Source organism: Podarcis gaigeae (genome assembly GCF_964106915.1).
Source record: "Podarcis gaigeae genome assembly, chromosome: 18".
NCBI classification, from domain to species: Eukaryota; Metazoa; Chordata; class Lepidosauria; order Squamata; family Lacertidae; genus Podarcis; species Podarcis gaigeae.
Genome location: NC_139696.1, coordinates 12,677,667 through 12,703,994, shown reverse-complemented (window position 1 = coordinate 12,703,994; position 26,328 = coordinate 12,677,667). Strand labels below are relative to the sequence as shown.

General features: G+C 48.1%; 2 protein-coding genes and 1 long non-coding RNA gene across 4 annotated transcripts in view; 2 read left to right on the top strand and 1 right to left on the bottom strand.

Moving 5' to 3' along the window:
• LOC310835890 overlaps positions 1-26,328 on the bottom strand; it is a 230,989-nt gene that overhangs the window by 35,171 nt on the left and 169,490 nt on the right. The gene's annotated exons all lie outside the window — the stretch shown is intronic.
• The window catches only part of DIRAS1 (DIRAS family GTPase 1), a 140,273-nt gene that overhangs the window by 28,456 nt on the left and 85,489 nt on the right, over positions 1-26,328 (top strand). The window lies entirely within an intron of this gene.
• The window catches only part of GNG7 (G protein subunit gamma 7), a 93,258-nt gene continuing 69,530 nt past the window's right edge, over positions 2,601-26,328 (top strand). Inside the window, exons 1-2 of one of the 2 annotated variants that reach the window (XM_083720851.1) lie at positions 2,601-2,721; positions 22,349-22,432. The gene's annotated coding sequence lies outside the window, so the exon portion shown is untranslated. Of the gene's footprint in view, positions 2,840-22,348; positions 22,433-26,328 lie in introns of both variants that reach the window. The other variant, XM_083720850.1, reaches the window with a different exon arrangement.

The following is a 26,328-nucleotide window of genomic DNA, read 5'->3' as shown; positions in this document are numbered from 1 at the left end:
GGGCAGGCCTGCCTAGTCTGGCCTCCTGCGTCCGACAGTGAGCAGCCCATCCCTACCCAAAGGCAGCCTTTGTGGCAGCTGCTCTCTCTGCCCCCCTAGCCTTCCTCGCAGGGCTGGCTGTCCCTGTTGAGGCTTCATCTCTTCGGCATGAGCTGCCTCTGCCCAAAATTAAGAGATAAACGTTGCTTTCTCTCCAAGAAGAAGCAACTGGTTCCCTCGCTGAGCGTACACTTTCATAGAACTGTAGAGTTGGAAGGGATCCCCAGCGGTCATCCAGCCCAACCCCTGCAATGCAGGAATCTCAGCCAAAGCTTCCCTGGCAGATGGACATGCTTAAAAACCTCCAAGGAACTAACTTGCTCCAGCCACAGCCAGAGTCCAGCTTCGTTCCACTTTAAAATGGTTCTGATAATGGATCATTCAATTTCTCCTGATGCATTCTCTCCCTACAAAGCATGTTTCTGCCTTAATATCTCAGTGCAATTCCCTTTGGCAGGAAGACTTGGGCCCACAGCCCTGCAAAGGGAGCCTGTCTTCCATTTCCCTTCATTTCCCTAAAGCCTTTTGCATTCAGCTGCAGCAATTTTGTTCTGCACCCAGCTGGTAGAAATCACCATTTCCTTTTATTCTGCCCCTCTCTCTGCATGCACATGGGCACAAAAGTGTGTCTCCACAGCAAAATGTTACGGCCCATTCCTGGCATGGACGTGTTTCTGCAGCAGGGGGCTGAGGAGGCTGGAAAAATTATAGTTTTTGTGGTCCAGGATACCAGGCCACTCGCCGATAAGACAGGAAAAGCGAAGACGGGATGGGAGTTCCTCATCTCTTGCGGGAGTCTTTCTCCATGTGCAAAATGTGTTCATTTAAATTTTCTTTTTGGACATCTAAAAGTGCAGCCAGTCAAGGGGCAAATCTGGGAGTGGGCACTGAGCTGAATCTTTGATTTGAGCTGCAAAGAAGTCCAACTTGAGCAAACTCATTTATTGCAATAAGTTTATTGTCTAATTTATTGCCATCTAAGACAGGGGGCAGCAACCTTTTTCAGCCGTGGGCCGGTCCACCGTCCCTCAGACCACGTGGGGGGCCGGACTATATTTTGAAAAATGGTACAAACGAATTCCTATGCCCCACAAATAACCCAGAGATGCATTTCAAATAAAAGGACACTTTCTACTCATGTAAAAACATGCTGATTCCCGGACTGTCTGTGGGCCGGATTGAGAAGGCAATTGGGCCTTAGGTTGCCTACCCCGATCTAAGAGATCTCGTTGGGGGATTGGAGACTGAGAGATTTCTCCAGGGCTACAGGCTTTGAGGGATCCACAAAATGGCCGCAAACGGCTCTATCCTCCCTTCCTCTTTTACCTGAAGTTTAAGGGCATTTTTTTAATCTGAAGGTTTTTAATGTTCAGCATTTATTTCGTTTTTATATGTGTTAGAAGCCACCCAGTGTTCTGAATCTCATTTTAAAGAACCACCTTGCATTTGGCAAGACAGATGGGAGGTGTACAAACAATAAAATTATTATTATTATTATTATTATTTTATTGCTTTGTGGAAGGGCTTTTCTTAAAAAATGAAAAGAACCTTTTATGCATTAAATTTATGCACCACTGAAGCTGATTCTCTGCTTTGTTTGCCTAATGAATCTCAGGAGGTTTTTCTTCCTGTTTGGGTTCAATATCCTCCCAAGTTTGCACATATTGGTTGCTGTCCAAAAACTGGAATTTATATATATATATATATATAGGGCCTCAGCTTCTCTGTCTGCGTTTCAAGGGTTGTCTTCTGGTTTTTACTTCTCTGGGGATTATTGGGTTGTTTTCGTTATTTCTAGAATGTATTTTGTGTTTTTCCTATCATGATTTCATTGCAAACTGCCCATGAAGATTTAATAAAATAAAAATAAGTAACATTATTTGGCGTTTTTTGGGTCAGTTGTCATTCTTCAAATGCCACTGCCAAATTAGGAGAAAGGTGGGAGGCCAATGCAGTAATGATTTTATGATTATTATTTGTTAAAGTTTAATAATAATTGGTATTATTTTCTCGTTTTTGAGGTACTGATGCTTTTAAACAATAATAGTTAAATTATTAATATTTTTAAAGGCTTTATTATGGAAACTGAATACAGTGGTACCTCGGATTACATGCGTTTCAGGTTACAGACTCCGCTAACCCAGAAATATTACCTCGGGTTAAGAACTTTGCTTCAGGATGAGAACAGAAATTGCGTGGGGTGGCACAGTGACAGCGGGTGGCCCCATTAGCTAAAGTGGTACCTCAGGTTCAGAACGGACCTCTGGAACGACCCCCGACATTGATTCCAGCTCGGCATTTCTGCCTCTTCGTCGTCCTTCCGCCTCGCCCCGCCCCTCTCCTTTCCCGCCTTTTCCACTCATGAATAATGCAAAGAGGGAACATGCGCAGTCTGGCCCACCTCCGCAATCTGCATACGAGTCGAGGCCCCGCTCCCTCCCCCGCGCCGCCGCCCGTCCTCGCGGGCCCTGATTGGCCGCTTCCGCGCTCGCTCGCTCTCTCCCCCGCCCTCGCCCGCGGGGACAACCTAACGGCGCAGCTGAGCGCTCGTCCCGCCTCCGCGCTGAGGAACGCGCCGCGCGTATTGGCCGAGTGGCGCCGTCGCTCATCGCCCCTTTGACGGAGGACGGGAGCGGACGGCGGGGGGGGGCTGCCCTGCCCGCCTTCGGGACTTGGCAGCAGGTTGGGTTGCGCGGCAGGGCGAGGGAGGAGGCGGCGGCGGCTTCGGCAGCAGCGGGGGAAGCGGCGAGGCGGAGCGGCCGAGAAGGAAGGCAGAGAAAAAGGCGAGCGGGGCAAGAGGGTAAGAGGCGCCCGGCTCGCCAAGCCGCCACCGCCGCCCTCAGGGTGACGCGGAGGGGGAGGTCACGTGGGCACCTGCGAGGGGCGGGGCCGAGGAAGGAAACGCCCCTTGCGGTGGGGTCTTCAGAGGCGGGGCTTATGTGGCACCGCCCTGTGATGCGAGCGGGCGGGGGGAAAGGGGGAGGAGACAATGGGAGGTGGGAGGGGCTTGCACGGTATTTGAGGGGGAGGAGCTGAGAGGGGCGGGACCATAGGAAGTGGGAGGGGCCTTAAGAGGAGGGAGGCCTTTCCATGGGAGGAGCTGCTTCTGTGCTGGTCAAAGTAGGAGGGGCCTATCAAATGAAGGAGGGGCTTCTGTACAGTTCAGTGGGCGGGGCTTGCATGTTGATTGAGGGGCTTCTGTGCTGATCCCAAAAGGGTGCTCAAAAGGAGGGCAAGGAGTCAGCAGCCTCCTCCACATTGCAGGCACAGCATGAGCTTCTGGAACTCCCCGCCACAAGACATGAGGTGCACTGCTTTTTTGGGGGTAGGGGCAGGTTTCACTGGCGGGGTGGGGATCTGTAGCTGGAGCTCCGCCTGCCTGGCCACTGAGGTGAAGAACAGGGCCTGGGCCGTTGGGGAGTTGTTGGGCTTTCTGTTGTGGTATCTGGCTTCTCACTTCTGGTGAGAAGGGACCCAGCGGGGCAGCGGGGGGAAGAGTATCTTGTCATTTAGATAGCAGACTGGAAGCACCTTGCAGGGAGGGCGGGGGACTGTTGGGGCTTGGAACACGTAAGTAGTCATTGCAGAAGGTGCTTGAGAAGGGCAAGTGGTTCCTGTGTATGCACAGAGCGCCTTGATGGGTGAGGGTCACTGAGGAATTCCAGCGGAGAGGGTCTGGCCAGCTTCTGGACTCTACAGCAGCCTGTCTCCACTTTGGGTCCCCAGGTGTTGTTGGACTCCTACTCCCATCATCTCTAGCTAGTGGTCAGAGATGATAGGGTTGTAGTCCAACAACACCCGTCTAGCTCAGTTGCTTAGAGTGTGGTACCGATAATGCCAAGGTTGCAGGTTCGATTCCTGTATGGGTTAGCTATGCATTGCAGGGACTAGATGGCTCTCAGGGCCACTTCCAACTCTACAATTCCATGATTCTGTTATTGTGTCTCATTTATTCATATACCACTTTTTGGCCCCAGTTTCTGGCAGTGTTAGAAACTCACATATACAGTCAAACCTCGGTTCTCGAACGGCTCCGTTTTCTAACGTTTCGACTCCCGAACCTGGAAGTAAAGGCTCCGGTTTCCAAACGCTTTTCGGAACCTGAACATCTGATGTGGCTTCCGCTTGAGTGCAAGAAGCAGTGCCTCGGTTGTCAAACGTTTCAGAAGTGAAATTTATTTTTTGTTATTATTTATTTCATTTCTATACCAGTTTATATTTTAAAGAAAGAAACCTCAAAAGCAGTTTACAACACATTAGAACATCAAATAAAACAATCCAGAATCCAAAAAGCTTCAAGGGGAATATTCCAGATCCTTCTCTAAGTAGCAGTTTGCTTTTCCCACTTCTGTTTTACCTACTTAATTTATAGATCTGCCCCATAGAAGAAGTAGTGTCAGCTAGGACCTCGGAGATCAGGGTTCAAATTCCAGCTCTGTCCTGAAGCTCACTGGGGGACCTTGGTGTCAGTCATGGCCTCTTAATCTACCTCACAGGGTCATTGTAGGAATTAACGGGGGGGGGGTCACCCATGGACTCCTTGGAGAAAAAGGTGGGATATAAAGGCAGTGAACAAGCTCTTCTGCTGACCTGCTTAGGAAAGCTGGAGGGACCAGCCAGGTGGAGATGTCAGTTGCCAGTCTGGCATCCAGAGATTTCTGCATGGTTGCAACTGAACCTGTGCCAGTAGCAAAACACGCCTGGCACCTGGGAGATTTCTAGTACTGAATCATGGGTTCATTGGATTTACTACGCCTGTAAGTACACTGGAGTGTTTAGCTGGGGATACATCCCAAGTGAAGAAAGGCTGTTTGGCAGAGTGGGCTGCTGTTAACACACATTGCCAGCATTAGAAACTGAGATATGAAAGCTAGGAGCTAAAGGGCACCTTAAACCTCTGTTATGGGTGCAACAACGGAATTTCTAGGCACACTTTTTTGATAATAAGAATACAAAGCTGAAAATCAATGAACTGCAGCTAAATTATTATGTTCATTTTTCACATGGTCTAGTCCTTCCCCTGCCCACCCTCCTAATATTCTTAAGAGGGTCTCTTCTCCAGTCTTCAGGGAGTAGCTAGAAGGGGGAAGGCAGAAAAAGGTCCTCATTTCCTTTCACTTTGCAGTTTTAATCTGAAATCTTAGGCACAATACTGTGCTCAGAAACTGCTTGCTCTAATGAAATTCCCTGTTGCAAAAATGCGCCTAGAACAATGGGAATTCCCAACACCGGTTATTGCTCTACCAGAAATGAGCCCCTTGAAATGATATGCAGGAAGGTCCTGAGGGCTGGTGCCCTCTAATTAATGCCGGGGGGGGGAACACTCCCCACGAACCCAGTACAGTACAGTATTTGGACAAACAACTCATTGCCACTGGGTGCAGTCTGCTCGTGACTTGGCTTGCTTGCAAGGGATATGATGGAGCCAGAGGGGTTGTGTGGGGCTTGGAGAGGGGGGGGGCTGGAGCTGTCATTCCTGAGCTGAGGGGCTGATGCTGGGGTCTGTTCTCCTCTTCCTGGATGGGCGCCATGAGGATGGGAAATGGGTGCTGGAGTCCCATGGGGAGCCAAGGGCGATTTGGCTACTCCCAGCCCTGAAAGCTGCTGCAAAAAGCTGCATTTTACCTGCATGGCAAAAGCTTTATTTTGCTTAAATTTCTGCAAAGCAGCAAGGAGCATGCCTTGCTGTGTGCCAAGTGCTTTTTCTCTCTTGACTGCTTTCAGAATGTTATTAATTGTGTTTGGTTTTGGAACGTTTTGATCTGTTTCAGGACATCATTGCTGCTTTTCCAAGTTGTGGATCTGTCTGCTGCCCTGGGGAGGAAGGGCAGGATATAAATTCAGTAAGCAACAATAAATAGACATGCAGGTGTTTGGCTTGTCTAATGCAGAAGGAAACTGTAAATTCTAAGGTCACTGCACCCACTGGTGTATTTTGTGTCAAATCTCCATAGAAGAGTTATACTTTGCTTTTCTCCCTTGGTCACTTGAAGCAGTTTACAGTGCAATATAATGCTTTAAAAAATTGATAACTTTATATTCTTCTCATCTCCCTGTTTCCATAGCTGTACTGTTGGTGTAATTTAATTTTAAGGGGCAGCCTAGGCTTGCTTCATCTGCTACATCCCACAATATGGCATATGTGTTGTATGTGCATGTGATGCCATGGCTCAGGCAACGGTGCAATATCTGGCCTTTAGAAAATTCGGGCTTATTCTTTTTGCTGTGGATGGAGTCTGAAGTAGAGGAAGACTCAGTAGCACAGAAAGAAAGTTGTACTCTTTCAGAGGTGAGAAACATGAAAATTGGAGGCCAGTTGAAACTTCTGTCTGAATGGAGTGTACTGACCCTAGCCCAGTTGTGTGGGCAACACTTGCTCTTTAAGAAAAAAACCACCTCTTTACATCTGCTTCCATGGAAGGCATAATTTGCATCGGATGGTTGTTGGAGAAAGAAATCTTTTCTCTTGTTCAGAATTGGTTCCAGGATCTGTGTGGTTTGTGCGCTCACAGTTGTGTCAACAGAGTTTGGGCCTCATGGCAGGCAACAGGATCTCGATGAGGAGATGTGTGCGTGCAATAAAGGAGTTTGTGTTTCGCCACAGCTTCAGTCACCAGCAGCATCTCTTGGCAGCGACAGTAGGGCACTGATGGATCCATGGGGTTGAAAGCAGCCGAATGCAGCCTTCCCTGGCCTGGTGCTGTCTGGATATTGTTGCAGCCAACAGTCCCCCAGGTTTGGGAAAGAGCTCTGCACGCTTGCAGTCCCGCACCACCCAACTTGTTGGACTGGGGGACTCTGAAATGCACCACCAGAGTGGATTTCTATCTGATTACAGATAAATTACTTTTATACTACTTTTTCCCTATGATTACTTTCCTCAATTACTTTTATACTATTTTCCCCCTACGATTACTTTCCTAAATTACTATTATACTATTTTCAGGTTCCCAGGTTGGTGAAATGCCACCCTGCCTGCCTGGGGCTGCATCACTTCAGTGATTTCCAAGTGTTACTCGTTTCTTAGAAGGAAGTTGGCCTAAATTTAGCGCTTGCCTTTTGTAACATCCGCTGTTTGTCCTTTGAGGAGGTGTGGAGCCCTTCTGCTCCAAAACGTTTTCTGAAATACTGCCTCTGTGATGTAACAAGAGGAAGGGAAGGTGTCCTTAAAGTCAGCTTTAAGGAAGTGGGGTTTGTTTTGAAACCAGGATCTTGTTCTCGGGATGCAAGAAATGACACCCCCTTTGGCACATGGTAGGATTTCTCTTTTTAAGAAGTTAAATGGGCCAAATAGACTTGCTGCTGGAAGTCAGTTGCCTGGGCCTTGTGCAGATTTGCAGTTAGAATCATAGAATCCTAGAGTTGGAAGAGACCACAAGGGCCATCGAGTCCAACCCCCTGCCAAGCAGGAAACACCATCAGAGCCCTCCTGACATATGGTTGTCAAGCCTCTGCTTAAAGACCTCCAAAGAAGGAGACTCCACCACACTCCTTGGCAGCAAATTCCACTGTCAAACAGCTCTTACTGTCAGGAAGTTCTTCCTAATGTTTAGGTGGAATCTTCTTTCTTGTAGTTTGGATCCATTGCTCTGTGTCCGCTTCTCTGGAGCAGCAGAAAACAACCCTCCTCCATGTGACATTCTTTTATATATTTGAACATGGCTATCATATCACCCCTTCACCTCCTCTTCTCCAGGCTAAACATGCCCAGCTCCCTTAGCCGTTCCTCATAAGGCATCGTTTCCAGGCCTTTGACCATTTGGGTTGCCCTCCTCTGGACACGTTCCAGTTTGTCAGTGTCCTTTTGCTACGAACATACCCATAAAAGCCTTTTTTTTTTTGTTGCTTTTAACCTCTCTAGCAAGCCTGAGTTCATTCTATGCTTTAGCTTTTCTGACTTTGTGTCTACACGTGCTGGCTATTTGTTTGAATTCCTCTTTGGTGGTTTCCCCCCTTTTCCATTTTTTGTACACATCCTTTTTTAATCTTAACTCAGTTAAAAGTTCTTTAGATAGCCACTCTGGCTTCTTTAGGCACCTTCCATGTTTCCGTCTCATTGGTATTGCCTGAAGTTGTGCTTTTACTATCTCCCTCTTAACAAACTCCCAGCCATCATGAACTCCCTTTCCTTTTAGTATTACTGTCCATGGGATCTCACCCAGCACTTCCCTAAGTTTTATGAAGTCGGCTTTCTTAAAGTCAAGAAATTGAGTCCTAGTATGCTTGGCTGCTCCTTTCCGCTGTATAGTAAACTTCAGAAGAGCATGATCACTCGCGCCTAATGATCCTTCCACTTCTACCCCACTAACCAGGTCATCAACATTGGTTAGGACCAGATCTAAAATGGCTGTTCCTCTTGTTGCTTCTCCCACTTTCTGGACAATGAAGTTGTCTGCAAGGCCAGTGAGGAATCTGTTTGACCTTATGCTCTTGGCTGAGTTTGACATCCAAGAAATATCCGCGTAATTGAAGTCCCCCATTACTACTATTTCCCTTCCTTTTGCATGCTTGGCCATCTGTTCCAGGAAGGCATCATCTATGTCCTCCGTTTGGCTTGGGGATCTATAGTAAACTCCCACAATGAGGTCCCTGTTATTCTTCTCTCCCTTAATTTTGACCCAAATGCTCACTTTGGCTTTGAGGTTCTAAATCTTGGATCTCTTCACAGGTATACACATCCCTGACATATAACGCCACTCCTCCTCCTTTCTTGTCTGGTCTGTTTCTCTGAAATAGATTGTATCCCTCCATTATTACATTCCAATCATGGGACTTATCCCACCAGGTTTCAGTGATGCCTATTATGTCATATTTAGTTTGCTGTACTTGTTTGTCTTAGGGTTAAAAGTAATTGACAACTGAGTGTGGTTGCTGGGAGGACAGGAGCTTCCAAGGGAGCAAGAACCGGCTAGAGGCCAGCCTTTAAATTTGCCCTTGTGCAGAAGTACAAGGCAAAGAGTTGGCACATTTCTGTACCAAGTGCCACATCTTTCCTGTGTTGTCATGACAGCCCTGGGAAGTCATTCAGGGAGTGATGTGGGGCTGTTTGGATGAGGTTCCCAGTGAATGCCACCTCCGAAGGCAGCTTCCACCATTGGCATTGAGGGAGAGAAGTTAGGTGGAAAGGGGCCACATGACTCACTTGGAGGCCAGTGAAGCCTTTCTGCAAGTGCACTGCTTGGGGGGTACTCCTGGATCCATTGCTGTCGCTTGAGGCTCAGGTGGCCCGGAGTGCCTAAAAGCTTCAGCTTTGGCTGGTGGCCCAGCTACACCCCTGTCTGTACTGGGATAGTCTACTGTCTATGCCCTGGCAACCTCAAGGTTTGATTATTGCAATGTGTTATACGTAGGGCTACTTCTGAAGACAGTTTGGAGACTTCAGCCATTGCAGAATTCAGCAGCCAGGTTGCTGACTGGGACAAGACTGTTTGAGCATATTACACTGATCCTGCTCCGACTGCACTGGCTGCCCAATTCAAAGTGCTGTGTTTGACCTCTGAAGCCTTAAAAGGCTCAAGACCGCATTACCTCAAGGACCGTCTCTCCCTGTATAAACCGACACAGACACTGAGATCATCTTCCGAGGCCCTTCTTCATGTGCCTCCTCCATGAGAGGTCCAGAGGGTGGCACATGAGAACGGGGCATTTGTCTGTGGTATGTTCTCCCCAAGGAGGCTCTCCTGGTGCCTTCATTACATATCCTTAGGCGCCGGCCAAAAGCATTTCTCTTCTCCCAAGCCTTTGGCTCATGGGACCATTTACGGCCTTTTAAACTCACACTCTCTCTCTCTCTGTGTCACACACATATATAAGGGGGTGGTATTGTTTTTGTCTGTTACTATGGTATCTATTTTCATGTCTTTAAATTGTAAACTGCCCTGTCATGCTCTGATGAAGGAAGGTATAGAAATTCAGTAAGTAAACAAATAAGATTAATAATAAATAATATTCCAAAGCCATGGCATCAACACAGAGGTTGCCCTGGCCTGGGAGGGCTCTGCAGAGATGTCATTTATTATTTGCAGAGCAAACATGGACACAGGTTGCAGGGGGAGAGAGCAGACCCTCCAAATGTCCCTATTTTCTAGGGATGTCCCTGATTTAGAGAAGCCATCCTGGTTTCTGATTTGATCCTGGAACACCCCACTTTTCCTTAGAATGTCCCTGTTTTCATTGGAGAAATGTTGGAAGGTATGGAGTAATCTGACCCCCAAGCTGTCGGAAGGCAATTCTGTATAGGGAAGTTTTTTAAATGTGAATGTTTTATTATGTTTTTATATATATTCAAAGCTGCCCAGAGTGCTGGGGCAGCCCAGTAAGATGTGTGGGGTATAAATGGCAAAATTATCATTATGGAATGGGATGTCCCTATTTTCAGCGAAGAAATGTGGGAGAACGAGACAGGAGGGCAGTCGTAACTGGGGATAAAGCCGACCCCTGCATACTCATTCTTGGAATCAGGAGGACAGGCCAGGAGCCGAGAGAAAGCCTTTCTGTCAGCTGGGCTGAGTGGTTGAAAGGGGCACAAGCTTTTCCCAGAGGCGTCTGAAGGTAGCCCTGTTGAGGGAAGTTTTTAATGTCTGATGTTTTATTGTGCTTTTAATTCTGTTGGGAGCCACCCGGAGTGGCTGGGGAAACCCAGCCAGATGGGCGGGGTATAAATAATTTGTTGTTGTTGTTGTTGTTGTCTGCATCCTGCATCAATGCCCCTCTCTCCCGCCCAGATACCGGTCTGCCTTGTTTTCATTATCAGTGGAGCAGCTTAAAACCATGACTTCACCCTTCAGATATGTTCTTGGAAGTGCTGGAAAAAAGAAGTCCTCTCTCCAGCAGTGTTCAGTTGCTTTGACTTGGGGACCTCAAGGGTGGAGATCGGGTCCTTGGAGGTGGGGCCCAGCTGAGGGGCATCAAACAGCCCCTGGGAAGGACTTCTGGGCACAGTTTCCACAAGAAACTTCTCACCTGCCGTGAATTATTTTTCTATGTAGTTCTGGGCGAGAAAAACTGCCAGGAAGTTGGAGTCGTCTTTCTTTCTAATTTATTGCCTCCTTGTGAAAAACTTCCTGGCTTTCTCTGCTGGAAATGAAGGCAGCAAACTGCAGAAGGCCATTGGTGTGCAAGTCAGAAAATGGAGCCTTCCTTCCCTGTTCAGCCTGGGTTTCTTGTCAGCGTTAGAAACACAGATATATAAGTCAGTTGCAAACCTTAAACCTAGATTAGGGTTGCCACCATGGAATCAGTATTAGACATTAGCCAGGCATGTTTTGCAACTGGTGCGTCCAATTGCGACCACATGGAGATACCTGGGTGCCGGGTTGGCGACTGGGCAAAGCAAAATGTCACTTAGAGAAGGATCCAAAACATTTCCCTTGAAGCTTGAGTTTGTTTCATTCTGGTTTGTTTTATTTGATGTTCTAGTGTGTTGCAAACCACTTTGAGAATTGTTCTTTGAAATACAGAGCAGTATAGAAATGAAATGAATCGTCCTCATCATCTTCAAAGTGTAAAAAATGTTGCCTAGGCATTCTATTGTGGCAACTGTAACTTAGGTTTAACGAGATAGATTTTATATACAGTATGAGTTTCTAACACCAAACAGAATGTCTAGGTGCCATTTCTTTTTCAATGAATTTAATTATTATGAGGTTGTTTATTTCATAAAATTTACAGAATCATAAAATTGTAGAGTTGGAAGGTATCTCAAGGGTCATCTAGTCCAACCCCCTGCAATGCAGGAATCTCAACTAAAGCATCCATGACTGATGAACATCTATATACTGCTTGATTATGTTTATGGGAGGGGATTTTTGGGGGGGGACAGGAACGCTGGCAATCATGGTTCTCCCCACTTTTTTTTGTACTAAAAATTTCCTGCACACAAAAAATTGCAGCTCAGGCCCCCAGTTTAGGGTTATCTCCCATTTATGTAACCGATGAGGAGGAATGGTTTGGAACTTGGGTGGCCAAAACATTTCCTCCTTTCTTGTCCTCTGCGACTTCTTTCTTCCTCCCTCCTTCCCTCCTGAAGCAAAATTGTCCTGGCGATACGACTGACGCTTAATGACAGTGGAAATAAATTCTTTGTTGTTACCCAGCTTGCTCTGGTCTTCCTGAGGGCAGCAGAGAGAGAAAGGGGTGGGGATGCGGATGGGGGAGTCCAAATCTCCCCCCCCCCCGCCCGTTTCTGCTCTGGCACATCTTCCTTCCTGTTCAGCATCTGATGAGGCTGATGGAGCCTTGGGGGCATTCTGTCCATTACAGAGGCGTAGCTCTTTCCCTGTCAATGGGATTTTCTTTGGGTGGGGGGGCTTGTTCCCTTGCATCTTCTGCTAAGACTTCTCCTCCTGCATTTAAAACAAAACTTCACAGAAGTTCGTTAGGAAGCTCCTCCACATCTGTTTAATGATGCTTCTTCCCATGGTGCCTCCTGCCCCCCCCTTTTTTTGAATTTTATACAGCTGGACTCAGGGCGCTTTGCAGCATAAAACCACAATATAAAAACACAAAATGCAAAATAAAAATAAAACAACAACCCAATAACCCCCTGCCTCCCCAACACATTTTACAAGGGCATTGGGTGTCAATCAGCCCAAGGCCTGGTTAAAGAGGAACCTTTTTTGCCTGGCGCCTAAAGGTGTATAATGAAGGTACCAGGCAAACCTCCCAGGGGAGAGCATCCCACAGACAAGATGCCACTGCAGAAAAGGCCCTGTTTTCATTTTGTCACCCTTGAGATATTGGGGCCTTGAGCCATTGAAGGCTTTATAGGTCAACACCAGCACTTTGAATTGGGCCTGGAAACTAATGGGCAGCCAGGGCAGTCAGGCAAGTATCAGTGCAAAATGCTCAAACTGTCTTGCCCTGGTGAGCAGCCTGGCCACTGAATTCTGCACTAGCAGAAGTTTCCGAACTGTCTCCAGAGGCAGCCCCATGTATAAAGTTTTGCAGTAATCCAACCCACTCTGCCCTACCACCATGCAAGAGTTTTCCTGCTCCCTGGAGGAATCCCCTCTCTCAAAACATGGCAGGCTGCTTCCAAAATCTCCATGTCGCCAAAATGGAATGCCCAGCTGCCATTTTTGGGCCAGACGGCTGAAAGTCTATGCTGCTTTTGATTTTATTTCTTGATTTTTGTATTTTGTGTTGTTTCCCCCATAGTTTTGTTTGTTTGCTGAGCTGCCCCAAGAACTTCATTACAGGGCAGTAAGGAAAGCTTGTGAATAAAACAGTGACCAAATGCTAGGTCTTTTTCATGCCACCTGCAGTCTCTGAAAAAATGTGTGATATTCCGTCCCCTGAAGGTCACAGAGTTAAATGAAATCACTGGACCATCTTGATTGACACTGTGGCAGGAGCATATTTAAGAAGAGATCATATTAAATCAGATATTTAGCCTGTGAGTATAGCAGGAGTGATTTTTGATGTTAATGAAACCATGGTGCTTGGAAGTAGTTTTCCTCTGTTTTGCCCATTGCGTGGAGAATTCTTTGAGGATTTATTTCGGCCATTCCTTCTACAACCTGGTGCCCCCACCTGCTCCTCAAATAGCGACCTGGATCCTCGCTTGTGGTTGTGGTGATGCAGAAATCTGACCCCCTCCGCATCAGAGCTGTTGTGAGTTGTGTACACTTCAACAGGTTCTTGTTGCATTCTTTCTCCTGCCCACAAACCCTCTGCAAGTTCAGATTGAGGAGGAGCTGTTTCTGAAGGTGGCTGCAGCGGCCCTCCTGTTCCAGAATTCCTGAGCAGGTGAACTGGGAGTCCCGCCAGGCTCACCTGTTGTGCAAGCTGGCCTGGAGGAGTTCTTATTTCGGAAGATGCACAGCCACCCTTCGCTCCCAGAGGGGCAGGCAGAGGCTTGCCTGGGCGGTGCGCATGCCAGAGGTTGTGTCTCTTTGTACCTGTGTGCTCCCTTCCAAATCCAGGTAAGACATTTGCACCTGGAGGCAGAAACAGCAGGTTGGAGGGAGCAGTGCTTCTGGATACCAAGTTTCTGGAGACCAGCGGGGACCGGGGGTAGACAGCTCTCATGCTTGAATCCTGCTTGTGCACTTTACATTGAGGCAGAGCTAGAAATGTGTGGTTTGCACCTGGTGTGGGTCCAACTGCAACCCTGTGAAGATCTCTGGCTGCCAGGTTGGCAACTGGCATCTTCCTCTGCCTGCCCCTTTGGCTTTCTTAAGCAGATGCGCAGAAGAGCTTGTACCTTGCATTTATATCACAAGGAGTGCATGGTTCCCCCCCCCCCATTAATTCCTACAACAACCCTGTGAGGTAGGTGAAGAGGCCATCACTGACTCTAAGGTCACCCAGACGGAGTGGGGATTCGAACCCTGATCTCCCAGGTCCTCATCCGACACTCTAACCACTACACCCACTGGCTCCCTAGAGTCCTTCTGCTATGTGGCAGCTCTATAAATTAAGTTGGTAAGTAAATATGGAGAATGCCAAATGTCACTTAGACCTGAAATACTCTCCTTGATGCTTGAATTTGTTTTATTCTGGATTGTTTTATTTGGTGCTCTAATGTGTTGTGAACTGCTTTGAGGTTGTTTTCTTTAAAATATAAAGCAGTATAGAAAACAACAACAACAACAATATAATACCCCATTGGAAAAAGGTGCCTAGACATTCCATCGTGGTAACTCTATCTTAGGTTTAAGGTGCCATTTGGCAATTCTAACCCTGGGGTACAAAGAGAGGGTTTCTCCACGGATCTGCGCTCCCCAACCATCCCAGGTCTGGTGTATCAGCAAATGAATGCAAGCCCAGCCTTCTGTTTTGATGGGCACAGTGTGCCTCTCTCCCTGGAGGGGCACCAGGCATGCTTTCTCAAGGAGATGTATGTGTGGGTGCAACACTCTTCCTTCCTCCCGTGCCACAATATTCACACATGCATCCCCCTCTGCCCTGGTTTCCTGCAGAAGGGTCTTCCAGACTCTCCGAGTGGTCAGGCTCCCTGAGCCCACCTGCGATCCTGCTTACATGTCTCCCACCCTTCGCAACAGCGTGGGCATCTGCAGAATGAAGCCCACTCCCCACCCCAGGGCCCAGCTCTTCCTCCGGAGACCCTGCTCTTGGGGACGTTTCCTACCCCAGGGCCTTGCTCCCTAGGGAAGGTTCCCCACTGGGTTGGGCCGGAGGATGAGTCCAAGAATGAAGGCCTTCTCTTCTCCTCTAGGGATGACCAATCTGCTTCTGCTCAGCTCGGCTTGTTGAGCTGCTGTTGGTTGTTTATGAGGAAAAGCTCCTGGAAGGAGGACGGGTAGCTGGCGATCTGCGACTTTTGTTCTCACTGCCGGACTTCTTGGTGGTTCCCCCCACCTTGCGAAATTAGATTTGCAGAGATCCCCTACTAATCCTTTTTTCTGAAGGAATATTAGCTTCCTCAGTCCATAATCTGGCCTTGGTGGTTTTATCTTATTAACGGGTGTGCGAGCATCTGTCTGTGTGGCTTCTCCCTCCTCCTCCTCTTCGGGAAGCTTAATCCGGTTTTACTACCTTGTTTATCCTCACGAGAGGCCCCAGATAGCCTTGAAAAAGCCTGCCTGCCAGATTTCACATTATTTATTTATTTATTATTATTATTGGTATAAATATTGTTTGCATACATTGGTATACCACTCTATACAGTGGTACCTCAGGTTAAGAACTTAATTCGTTCCAGAGGTCCGTTCTTAACCTGAAACTGTTCTTAACCTGAAGCACCACTTTAGCTAATGGGGCCTCCTGCTGCCACTGCGCCGCCGCTGCACGATTTCTGTTCTCATCCTGAAGCAAAATTCTTAACCCGAGGTACTATTTCTGGGTTAGCGGAATCTGTAACCTGAAGCGTCTGTAACCTGAAGCGTATGTAACCTGAGGTACCTCTGTACCAGTAGATCTCAGGGCAATTTTAATACAGTGGTACCTTGATTTAAGAACAGTTCTGTTTTCGAACAATTTGGTTTACAAACTCCGCAAAACTGTAAGTAGTGTCCCGGTTTGCAAACTTTACCTCTACAAATGGAAACTGAACGATGGAAGGGCACTGGCAGTGGGAGGCCTCATTAAGGAAGGCGCGCCTCACCAAAACTAAGAATTTGTCAAGGATGTATAACTTGCTGTTGAAATGGAATACTCAGGATGAAACGGTGAAATCTGTTATGATTAAATGGGCACAAGATGTTGGACACAATATTATGTTTGCTGACTGGGAACAGTTATGGACCACATGTATGAAGTTTACGGCATGTAATGCCTTAAGAGAGAATATTATGAAAATGATATACAGGTGGTACATGACCCCAGTCAGGCTAGCAAAAATCTACCACTTGCCCGATAATAAATGTTGGAAATGTAAAGAAACTGAAGGTACATTCTTTCACCTTTGGTGGACGTGCCCAAGGATTAAGGCTTTCTGGGAGACGATATATAATGAATTGAAAAAGGTATTTAAATATACCTTCTTGAAGAAACCAGAGGCCTTTCTCCTGGGCATGGTCGGCCAATTGGTGCCAAAGAAGGATAGAACTTTCTTTATGTATGCTACAACAGCAGCAAGAATACTTATTGCAAAATATTGGAAGACACAAGATTTACCCACTCTGGAAGAATGGCAGATGAAGGTGATGGATTACATGGAATTGGCGGAAATGACTGGCAGGATCCGAGATCAGGGAGAAGAGTCAGTGGAAGAAGACTGGAAGAAATTTAAAGACTATCTACAGAGACATTGTAAAATTAATGAATCTTAGAACGATGTTGGATAGAAATTAAGTGGTTTCTAGCTGTAATGGTATAAAAGAATATGAAAAAATGGTTTTTTATAAGTAAAAATTCAAGGTTATAATAATTTAAGATTAAAGATCTGGGTAGAATAAAGAGGGAAAGAAACTGCTGAGCTAATAAATTGAATTGGAATACAAAAAAGGGAGGTCCGAGGAGGTCCGAGAAACAAGTAAATGAAAAATAATGTGATGAAAAGATTGATTGTTTTTAACAACTTTTATTTTGTACTTTTTCTTTTTTCTTTTTCTATTTTGTAATGTAAAAATCTTAATAAAAATTTTATAAAAAAAAGGAAGGCGCGCCTCGGTTTAAGAATGGTTTCTGTTTAAGAATGGACTTCCAGAACGGATTAAGTTCATAAACCGAGGTACCACTGTATAAGAACCACAAAATACATAATAATAAGAACAAAGACAACCCAGTAATGCCCCCTTCCTTAACACATTTAAAAGGACATTCTTGTTTTCCCCTGGTGCCCAAAGATATATAATGAAGGCACCAGCCGAATCTTCCTGGGGAGAGTTTTTCACAAACAGGGAGCCAGTGCTGATCTCAGAGCAGGGCTGAGAATTGGAGAGTTGGAAGGGAACCTACACCTCCTGCAGTGCAGGAATCTCACCTAAAGCGTTCATTCCATCCACCCTGAAGCAGCCTCACAGTTCTGCAGGCTCCGCTGCATTGGCTGGGAGGGTTCCCTGCACCTAGAAAGGCAGCTGGCCAGGGAGCAGGAGGAGCAGGGCTCTGGCCTAGCCTTCTCCCTGGCAGGCTGGCTTTTTCTGTGTGGGGAATTGATCTTTCTAGCTTTCTCTATGTCAGAATGAGCTTTCACCCTGCAAGCATTTCTTTCCTAATTGGGATCATGTGGTATGAAGACCCCTGCGGGGGTCTTCCTCTTTTCCTGTCATCGCAAGATGAGCGCATTCAGCAAATAATGCTGCTCTTCTGGCTTGCTCTTGAACTCTTGTGCGTTTGACGATCATGAGTTATTTCATAAGATTTATACGCTACTTGATTGTAAAATAAGCAAAAATCTCAAAGCGGCTTATGAAAGGACCAACTGAGAATTACAAGTCACCTTGATAACTTTTCTGTAGTAAGCCATTAATAAATGTAGTAATAGATAAATCATTTTGAAAGCAAACCCTGGATTTCGCCACTAGTGGTGCATAATTTTGGGACCCACCTTATTCCTGTTGATGGGAGGTTGTTTTAAACTGTTTTTAATATTGTGTTTTGATTCTTGAAGGGCAGGTAGTAAATAATGGTAATAATCATCATAATAAACTGCAGTTTGAAATTATATTGCTGAGATATCCTTCTAATGGTGCTTCAAATAAAAATGCTAGCACATTTGCAAACCCAGGCAGGGTCTGGTCTTGGTTTCAGATTGGATTGGGGGGGGGACTTAAATTGAGATTCCTGCCTTGCAGGGGATTGGACTAGATGACCCTTGGGGGTCCCTTCCAACTCTACAATTCTATAATCCACACTGAGAACTAGGCCCTTGTTGTGTGGGGACGGAGGGAGGTTGAAGTGCTGGTTGCCCACAGGCGGAGAAATGAGCAGAAGTGGTCCGGGGTGACGCTGGGCGGGTCCTGGGCAGGATAGGATTGACTGGGGTGCCATGGGCAGACTCTGCCCTGTCCCTCTCCGCCTGTGGGTCCCGGAAGCACAAAGCCACCCTCTGGCTCATTCTTCTCAGTCCTTAGCTCCTTCTGATCTCCCTTGCAGGAAAAGTCTCCCCCTCCCCCCGCGCTGTCCTTGCAGTGGAGGAGAGCCCTAGCAGGAAAGGCAGCAAACATCCTGTTCTCTCTCTAGCTGCGGCAGCCATTGCTCTTCCTGATCACGTTTCGTTTCTCTTCTCTTCTCTTCTCTTCTCTTCTCTTCTCTTCTCTTCTCTTCTCTTCTCTTCTCTTCTCTTCTCATTGTCTCTCTCCCCTCCCCTCCCCTACAGCCCTGGGGTCCGTCCTTCCTTCCTTCCTTCCTTCCTTCCTTCCTCTCGCAGCATCTGTGTATATGCCCCCCCCCCAGCAGTTGCCATGAAGACGGGGCTGGCAGCAGAGCCATAAATAAAAGTCCTGTTGAACTGCATCCATTTTCATGGGCTGGGGCTCCCCCTCCCCCTGCTGGCAAAGCTCCCCGAGATTATTGAGCTGGGCTGAGCTCCCTCCCCGCCCGGGCTTAGAATCCTAGAACCCGAAGGGACCTTGAGGGTCGTCTAGTCCCGGCCCCAGCAGTGCTGCACCCCCTTGGGGAGACCAGTGGGGGGAGGGCTGTGGTCCTGCTGCACAGTGAAAAGGCAGGGAGCAGCCTTGCCCAAGGGGCTGGCTGCCTCTGGAGGATTCAGACAGCAGCTGCCCCCCCCCCCCCATCAGGCGACTAGGCTGGCCAAGCCTCTGGGTGGGGAAGGATCCGGAGGACTGTGGGAAGACTGGCCGAAGTAAAATATAAATAAATGAAATGTTACACGGATTCTCTTACAGCTCATTACGCAAAGGGCTGTTTTATGGATGGGCTGCTTGCTGGGGGGGGGGTCGTTGCTTAGACTCAGACCTGCAGTGTGTTGGGGGGGGGGGCCGTGGCTATTCCCAATAATTTATTTATTTGTTTACATCAATGTTAGAAACCCAGGTATATACATTATTTGCCAAAACGCACTTTAAACCTTGGTTGCGATCACCACAACAGAATGTCCAGGTGCCTTTTTATGGTGGTATGATGATGATTATTATTATTATTATTATCATCATTCATTTCATTTCCATTCTGCTTTATATTTTAAAGACACAATCTGAAAGTGATTTACAACACTTGAAAACATCAAATAAAACACTACAGAATAAAACAAATCCAAGCTTCCAGGAAAGTATTTCAGACCCTTCTCTAAGTGACATTTTACTTTCCCCATATTTACTTACCTACTTAATTTATAGAGCTGCCCCCTAGCTGAAGAACTCTCGGAAGGCAGTGGGGTGTAGTGGTTAGAGAGTCGGATGAGGACCTGGGAGATGAGGGTTCAAATCCCCACTCTGTCATGAAGCTCGCTGGGTGACCTTGGAGTCAGTCACAACCTCTTCGCCTCCTTCGCAGGGTCGTTGTAGGGATTAACAGAGGAGGGGGTGAACCATAGAAATGAGCTCTTCTGCTGAACCCTTAAGAAAGCCGGTGGGGCCAGCCAGCCTGAGACATCAGTTGCCAACCTGGCACCAGAGATGTCGCGAGACGCACCTGGCAGCTTTCAAACACTGCTCCCAAACCCCTGAGCCAAAACCTCCCTCCTCATTTCAATTCTGTACCCACATGTGCCTTTTCAGTATGGTTTAGCTCTTGTGTGGTTTTGCTTATATAGCTTCTGCCTGACGAGAGGGAGTCTGATGTTGGGGAAGGAGTCTTCAGCTTGAGAACGGTCACTGTTAACGGGTGTGTTGGGTTGGGGGGGAAGCATGAAGGAACAGGATCCTGCCCTGCCTTGGGCACTCTCTGCTCAGGGCTCCTTTCTTCCTTCTTGCAAAGGCGCCTTTGCTGCAGCCTGGCCATGGGGGGGGGGGGCTGGGGGGCTGGGCTTGCATCAGGGCCATGGAGTGCCAGTCGCCAGCCTGCCTTGTGTGTGTGTCTCTTGGGGAGGGCTGCAGCAAGGGAGACCTCTGGTGGGGGCACTCAGCAACTGCACTCTCTCTCTTCTCTTGGCATATATGCTGGGTTGCAATAACACCTCTCAGCAAAACCTGCCTCTACCGCCAAAGTCAACGTTGCACGTAGCATTCACAAATCCTTGTTGTGTGTTGCGGAAACCTGGCTACTCTTTCCATGCCGTCTCTGTCCTGATAAGGAAAGCCACCTTCCTTCGTCTGAATGCCACTCCCTGCTAACAACCGGCTGATGAATGAACTTGGATCGAATTGTCTGATTGCAGGGGCAGCGCAAAAGAACATAGATCATCAAATGGTGGAGTTGGAAGGGACCCTGAGGACCATCCAGTCCCATTGCTGGGAGTTACCCAGCAATGCAGGAATATGCACCTGTTCCTTACAGGGAACCTTGGCATTATCAGCACCACACACTCACCTGTGGAGCTCTCCACAGGGGCATCGTCTCTCTGCATTTTCTGGAATTCCCCCCTGTAGCATTGCCAAAGGGAGCATATTCGTTTCCCCAGCCTGTGTGCCCCGTGTTGGTTCAGGTTGATCAGATGGGAGAAGCAAGTCGTTGCTCAGCAACTGCGCTCTGTGAGAAGAGCAGGATCAGAACTTGGGCAGTGCTTCTCTCCCTCTGCCTGGTAGGCAGCCTCTCACCCTTCAGCTGCCTCTGCTGCTGCTGCTGCCTCCTCTTCCTCCACCTGCTGTCATGGATCTCTGCTGAAGCTGGCTTGGCTGTGATAGAATTATAGACTTACAGAGCTGGAAGGGACCCCAGGGGACATCTAGCCCAACCTCCTGCAATGCAGGAATCTCAGCTAAAGCATCCATGCCAGATAGCCATCTGCTTAAAAAGGATAGAGAGTCCACTAGAGATCCAGAAAGGGCTCCAACACAGGGGCAGAACAGCTGCTTGGTGTGCAGAAGGTCCCAGTGCAATGCTGGGGAGACCCCCCCTTCCATCTGCATTCCAAGCAGGTGTCTTACCGTGTCCTTTTAGAACTTGGCTGCCATGCTGCTTTCCCCCCTGGCAATTGTTTGCTGGCTTTATGATGTTATTAATTGTTGCAATGGCTTTATTGATTTGCTTTTATGTAAGCTGCTCTGGGAGAGGCTTTGTTGGCTGAAGAGCAGGATAAAAATATCTCCAGCAAACAAAGGAGTGGAGCCAATGGTGGCTGGGAGTCTTTCTGCCCCCAGCTTTCCTCAAACTGGTGCCCTCCAGAGGTTTTGGAGCGGAGCTGCTCTTGCCCCTGCAGGCAGCGTCCGAAGGGCGCATCAAGGTGGTTGCTGGGGCAGTGGATGCACCTGTCCTCGAAATTGATCTGCCTCCCCTCCCTCTCTGGTGCCCCTCGTGCTGGCAGAGGCTATTACGAACATCGGAGGAGCCGAGCTGCCGGATCAAGCCCCTCTTTGAGGAAAGCTCTTTGGGGAAACTCCTGCACACAAGAGCCCTCTCCCCTCCTGCGGTTCCCAGCAACCGGGTTTCGGACGCCTTGCTGCCTCCGACCGTAGAGGCAGAGCAGAGCCAGCCTGGCTAGGAGTCCTGGGTAGCCATTTCCTTCTCCATGAATTGGTCCCGTCCTCTTTTAAAACCATCCAGGCTCGTGGCTGTTGCTCCTTCCTGCGGGAGTGCTTTCCGCAGCTTAAGTCTGTACTGCATGAAGAAGGCCCTTTTATCTGCCCCGAATCTCCCACTGCTCACGCGTTCCAGTGTGACAAGAGAGGGAGGGAAACTCTTCTCTGTCCTCTTTCTCCATGCCAGGCATAATTTTGCAGGCTTACCGTCCCAGCAGCTCCCAATTTACACAGGGGCTGCATTCCAAGGTATCTCACATGTCACTGCCTGTGTTGTAGTGTTGGCTCCTGTTGTCTTATTGTGCTTTTTGCTGTTTCTGTTTCAGGAAGCCAGGCGTCAGCCCCAGCCTCATATAAGGGAGCAAGAGCCCTGGGATTGCAAGGAGGCCATTTTGCTGTCTGCTTCACAGGTAAGTCCTGGCGAGGCCACAATGAGCAGCTGTGCCGTAGCTTGGGCTCCACCACCGGAAAGGGCGTTTCTCTTGCCACCGCTGCCTGCATTTCCGCCGCCTGCAAAGGGACCGTGAGGAGAGCCTCGGAAAGCAAGTCCAGCTCCCCAAAAGGTGGCAACACAAGAACAGGCCTTTTCGGTGGTGGCTCCCTGATTGTGGGATGCTCTCCCCAGAGATGCTTTCCTTTGGCTGTTAAATCTTCTGTGACCTGTCAAAGCTGTTACTATGATTATTTTATTATCATGCTGTTTATTACTCTGCTTTTTATTACTTTTGTATTACTGTGCTCCATAAAATGTGTTTTTAATGTTGGGATCTTCTGGTAAAGGTATAGAAATCAAATAAATGAATTAAATAAAAGTGCACATCGGAACTTTAGGTTTGCTCAACTTAAGTGCGTTGGCCCTTGCGCAATAAATCCTCGCTCCACAGCAGTAATGAAAGGCTTTTTGCAGCTAACAGCCTAATGAGGGAAACACAGAGCCGGCAAATCAGGATGGCTGCTCAGCAAACAAGTTTTCTGAGATGCCAATTGCACATGAATATAACAGCAAAAAATAAAGATGGAACCAGTCACCTGAAGAGCAACATACCACAAGAAAAAAAGATTCTACAAAAAAGACAGATTAGACTGCTTTTTCTTTTTTTAAAAAAAGATATACAGGCAACTCCCCATTTACATGGGAGTTATGTTCTGAGGCACTGTGTGTTTAAGTGAAATTGTGTACAGTGGTATCTCGGGTTACATACGCTTCAGGTTACAGACTCTGCTAACCCCGAAATAGTACCTCGGGTTAAGAACTTTGCTTCAGGATGAGAACAGAAATCGTGCTCCGGAGGCACGGCAGCAGCAGGAGGCCCCATTAGCTAAAGTGGTGCTTCAGGTTAAGAACAGTTTCAGGTTAAGAACAGACCTCCGGAACAAATTAAGTACTTAACCCGAGCTACCACTGTATATTGCATTGCAAACGGCATTGGGAAATCCTGCAAACACCCTCTAAATCTCTTGAAAATGCCTTAAAAGAACTAGCAGCACTCATCAAGTCCACTACAATCCATCCCCCCAAGCCCCCTTGCTCTCCACAGGCCTCAAAATTCAGTGCAAAGGCTTGTGGGATGACTAGGTGCTGTTTTTGCACTGTTTTGCCGTTTTCGTGCTCTTTTGAGGGCGGTGTTTGCTCCTTTTTGTGCCACTTCCCGGTTCGTGGCAATGCGCCCATGCCTCAAGCGTGCGTAAATAGGGAGCTGCCTGTACTCCAGTACTAAACAAAAAGAGTCTAAAGGAAGCGTTTTCATCTAAGGAAGACATTGCATGATATCAGTTTGAGGATTTGAGAGTTCCTTTGCAATTGATTGCATTTGTTGCTCCATCAAGGAGTAGAGAGTCCCAAATCCTGCCAAACGTGATTATTAAGTTGGGAGGAGGGAGGGGGAGGGGGTCACCAAAGCCGCTTTTTATTGACCAAATGTCTGCAGTTTGCTTCTGATTTGCCTTCTTTTTCCTGATAGGGGAGTGGAGCTTGGGAATAAAAGGCAGCACTTCTAAGTGCTTTTCTTTTAGTGAGTGAGTCCCACCTTCAAGAGAGCTTTCCTGGGAAGCATTTTGGGCCCAGAAACAGGGCTGTCCCATGACTGTTGCGCTCCTTTATTTTGCATCAGCACAGAGTGGAATCACTTAGTGGAGTTTTTGTCCTGGGGGGAGCCCTTTCTTGGTCTTCCAGTTCTAGGTAGGGGGCAGAGCAAGCTCTTGTCATTGGGAGAATGGTGTACAGAGTCTACCATTGCCTCCTCCAGTGGTGTATTGGTTGGGGGGTCCATATAGAATCATAGAGTTTGAATGGACCACATGCAGTGGTGTCCCTGTCTCCAGCAGAGTAGGGAGGAGCTGCAGAGCTATTCCTCTTACAAACCCCTTTGTTAAAAACAACAACAACCAGAACACACCTCAAAGACGTAAATAAAGCTAAGCATTTGGGAACACTGAAAACACAGGGCACTCCAATCTCTAGCATGTGGGAGATTGTGGGCTCCAGCGGAGCCCCCCAGGCTATCCTTCCCTGAGTCCCTTTTGACCTGTAAAGATGGCAGCTTGTATCCTAGCTATGTTTCATGCCGAGCAAACCCATTGAAATAAAATCTACCCAAGCTAGGCTTGCCTGCTGATTTCCCTGGGTCTGATCCAGCAAAACACCTTCCTGCATATTCTGCACCCCTCCAGACCCGGGAGCCTGTGTCGGAAGCTGCCCTGTGCATAGTCAGACCCTTCACCCACTGCCAAGGGGGCAGGCCAGGGGGACCTTATCTGGTGTCACGGGGGTGGGGGGGTGGACCAGGCACCCCCCCAGCAGGTGGTCCACTGGTGGTCCACTTTGTTTGGTACCAGGAAGCTGCGCCATAAAGGGGAGCAATGGAGCATACCTTGCTGAGCACGGCTTCTTCCTCGAGAGGAGATCCCGGCTTCTCCTGAGCTGAGCTTGTCCTGGTTGCATCTGAGCGTACGATGGGGCTGGTGCCTGCTGGCTCAGGGGTAGGCTATTTTTAAGGGAGACCTCATTAGTATTTGGGTCTCAGTCAGCCACCACCAAAGTGCCCTAGTTGTGGTTCTTGCCCAGGCAGCAGCAGCGGAGAGCGCCCACAAGAGGGCAGCAGACGCCCACGCAGTGCATGAAGGAAGACCTCCTGAGGAGAAGAGCTTCCCCTGCTTCAGTTTGGGGCGGGGGCGGGGGGGGGCTTTCTCTCCCTGTCTCTGCAAACAAGAGTCCTGGGCAAGCCTGCAGCCACCAGCAGGCACATGGCAGCCCTGAGGGTTTTATTGCAATATTTCACAAGGGTGAGGCTAAACCATTCAATGGGATCCAGGGTGTGTTTGTTGGTGTTCTCAAACCCCAGTGTAATGCTCGCCTTGCTGGGTGGCCTCTCGCCCTCTCAGTTCTCTCCCCGAAGTTGGGATGAAAAGGAATCTTAGAATGGAAGCGAGTTTGGAGGGACTCCCAAGGGTCATCCAGTCCAACCTCCTCCAAGGCAGGAATCTCAACTAAAGCATCCCTGACAGATGGCCGTCCAACCTCTGCCGATGCACCATGGAGTCTCTTCTCTTAGCGGTCATTCCTCCTCTGGTCACTGCTGTGGCTGCATGACCTGACCGTCTGTCTCCAGGCCCTGCGGTCGTCCGCAAGGGATTCCCACATGGCAGGGTTGGCGCTGCCAGCCTTCAGGCCCCACTGGCAGGCACCTTTGTTCTGCCACCGGGCCTGGAGCTAGAAGCCAGCTCCCTGCAGAGCGTGTCCTTGGCGATTCTGCTGTCCTTCGTTCTGTGGACACAACCAGGCCAGCTGGACGTTGTTGAGAGAGGAGTTGTTACTGGAGGCTCCGCCTGCCATGGGACGGCCACAATCCTGACTCAGCGCATGTGGAAGCTGCTACATATATAATATTATATACACGATATAAAGCAGGGTGCATTTGCCTTGGAAGACCACACTTTGTGTTTGGGAATTGGTTTTAAGATTTTCAGTAAAGGGGGGTGGGGAGAAAATAGGACCATGGCCCTCATGGATCTCTGGGGAACAGACTGATTTAAATATAACAACAACAACAACAACAACAACAACAACAACAATACCCCGCCCTCCCCAGCGAAGACCGGGCTCAGGGCAGCTAACACCAGGTATATAAACAATTGATTAAAATACAACTTAAAAACAAGATTAAAATACAACATTAAAATGCAGCCTCATTTCAGTAGAAACTCAAATCAAAAACTTTTTGGGGATGAAAACATCAAATCTTCACCAAGGCCAAATATCCAGACTGTTTCCATCATAGGAGAAAGGAAAAAGGAGAGAGGGGAGGGG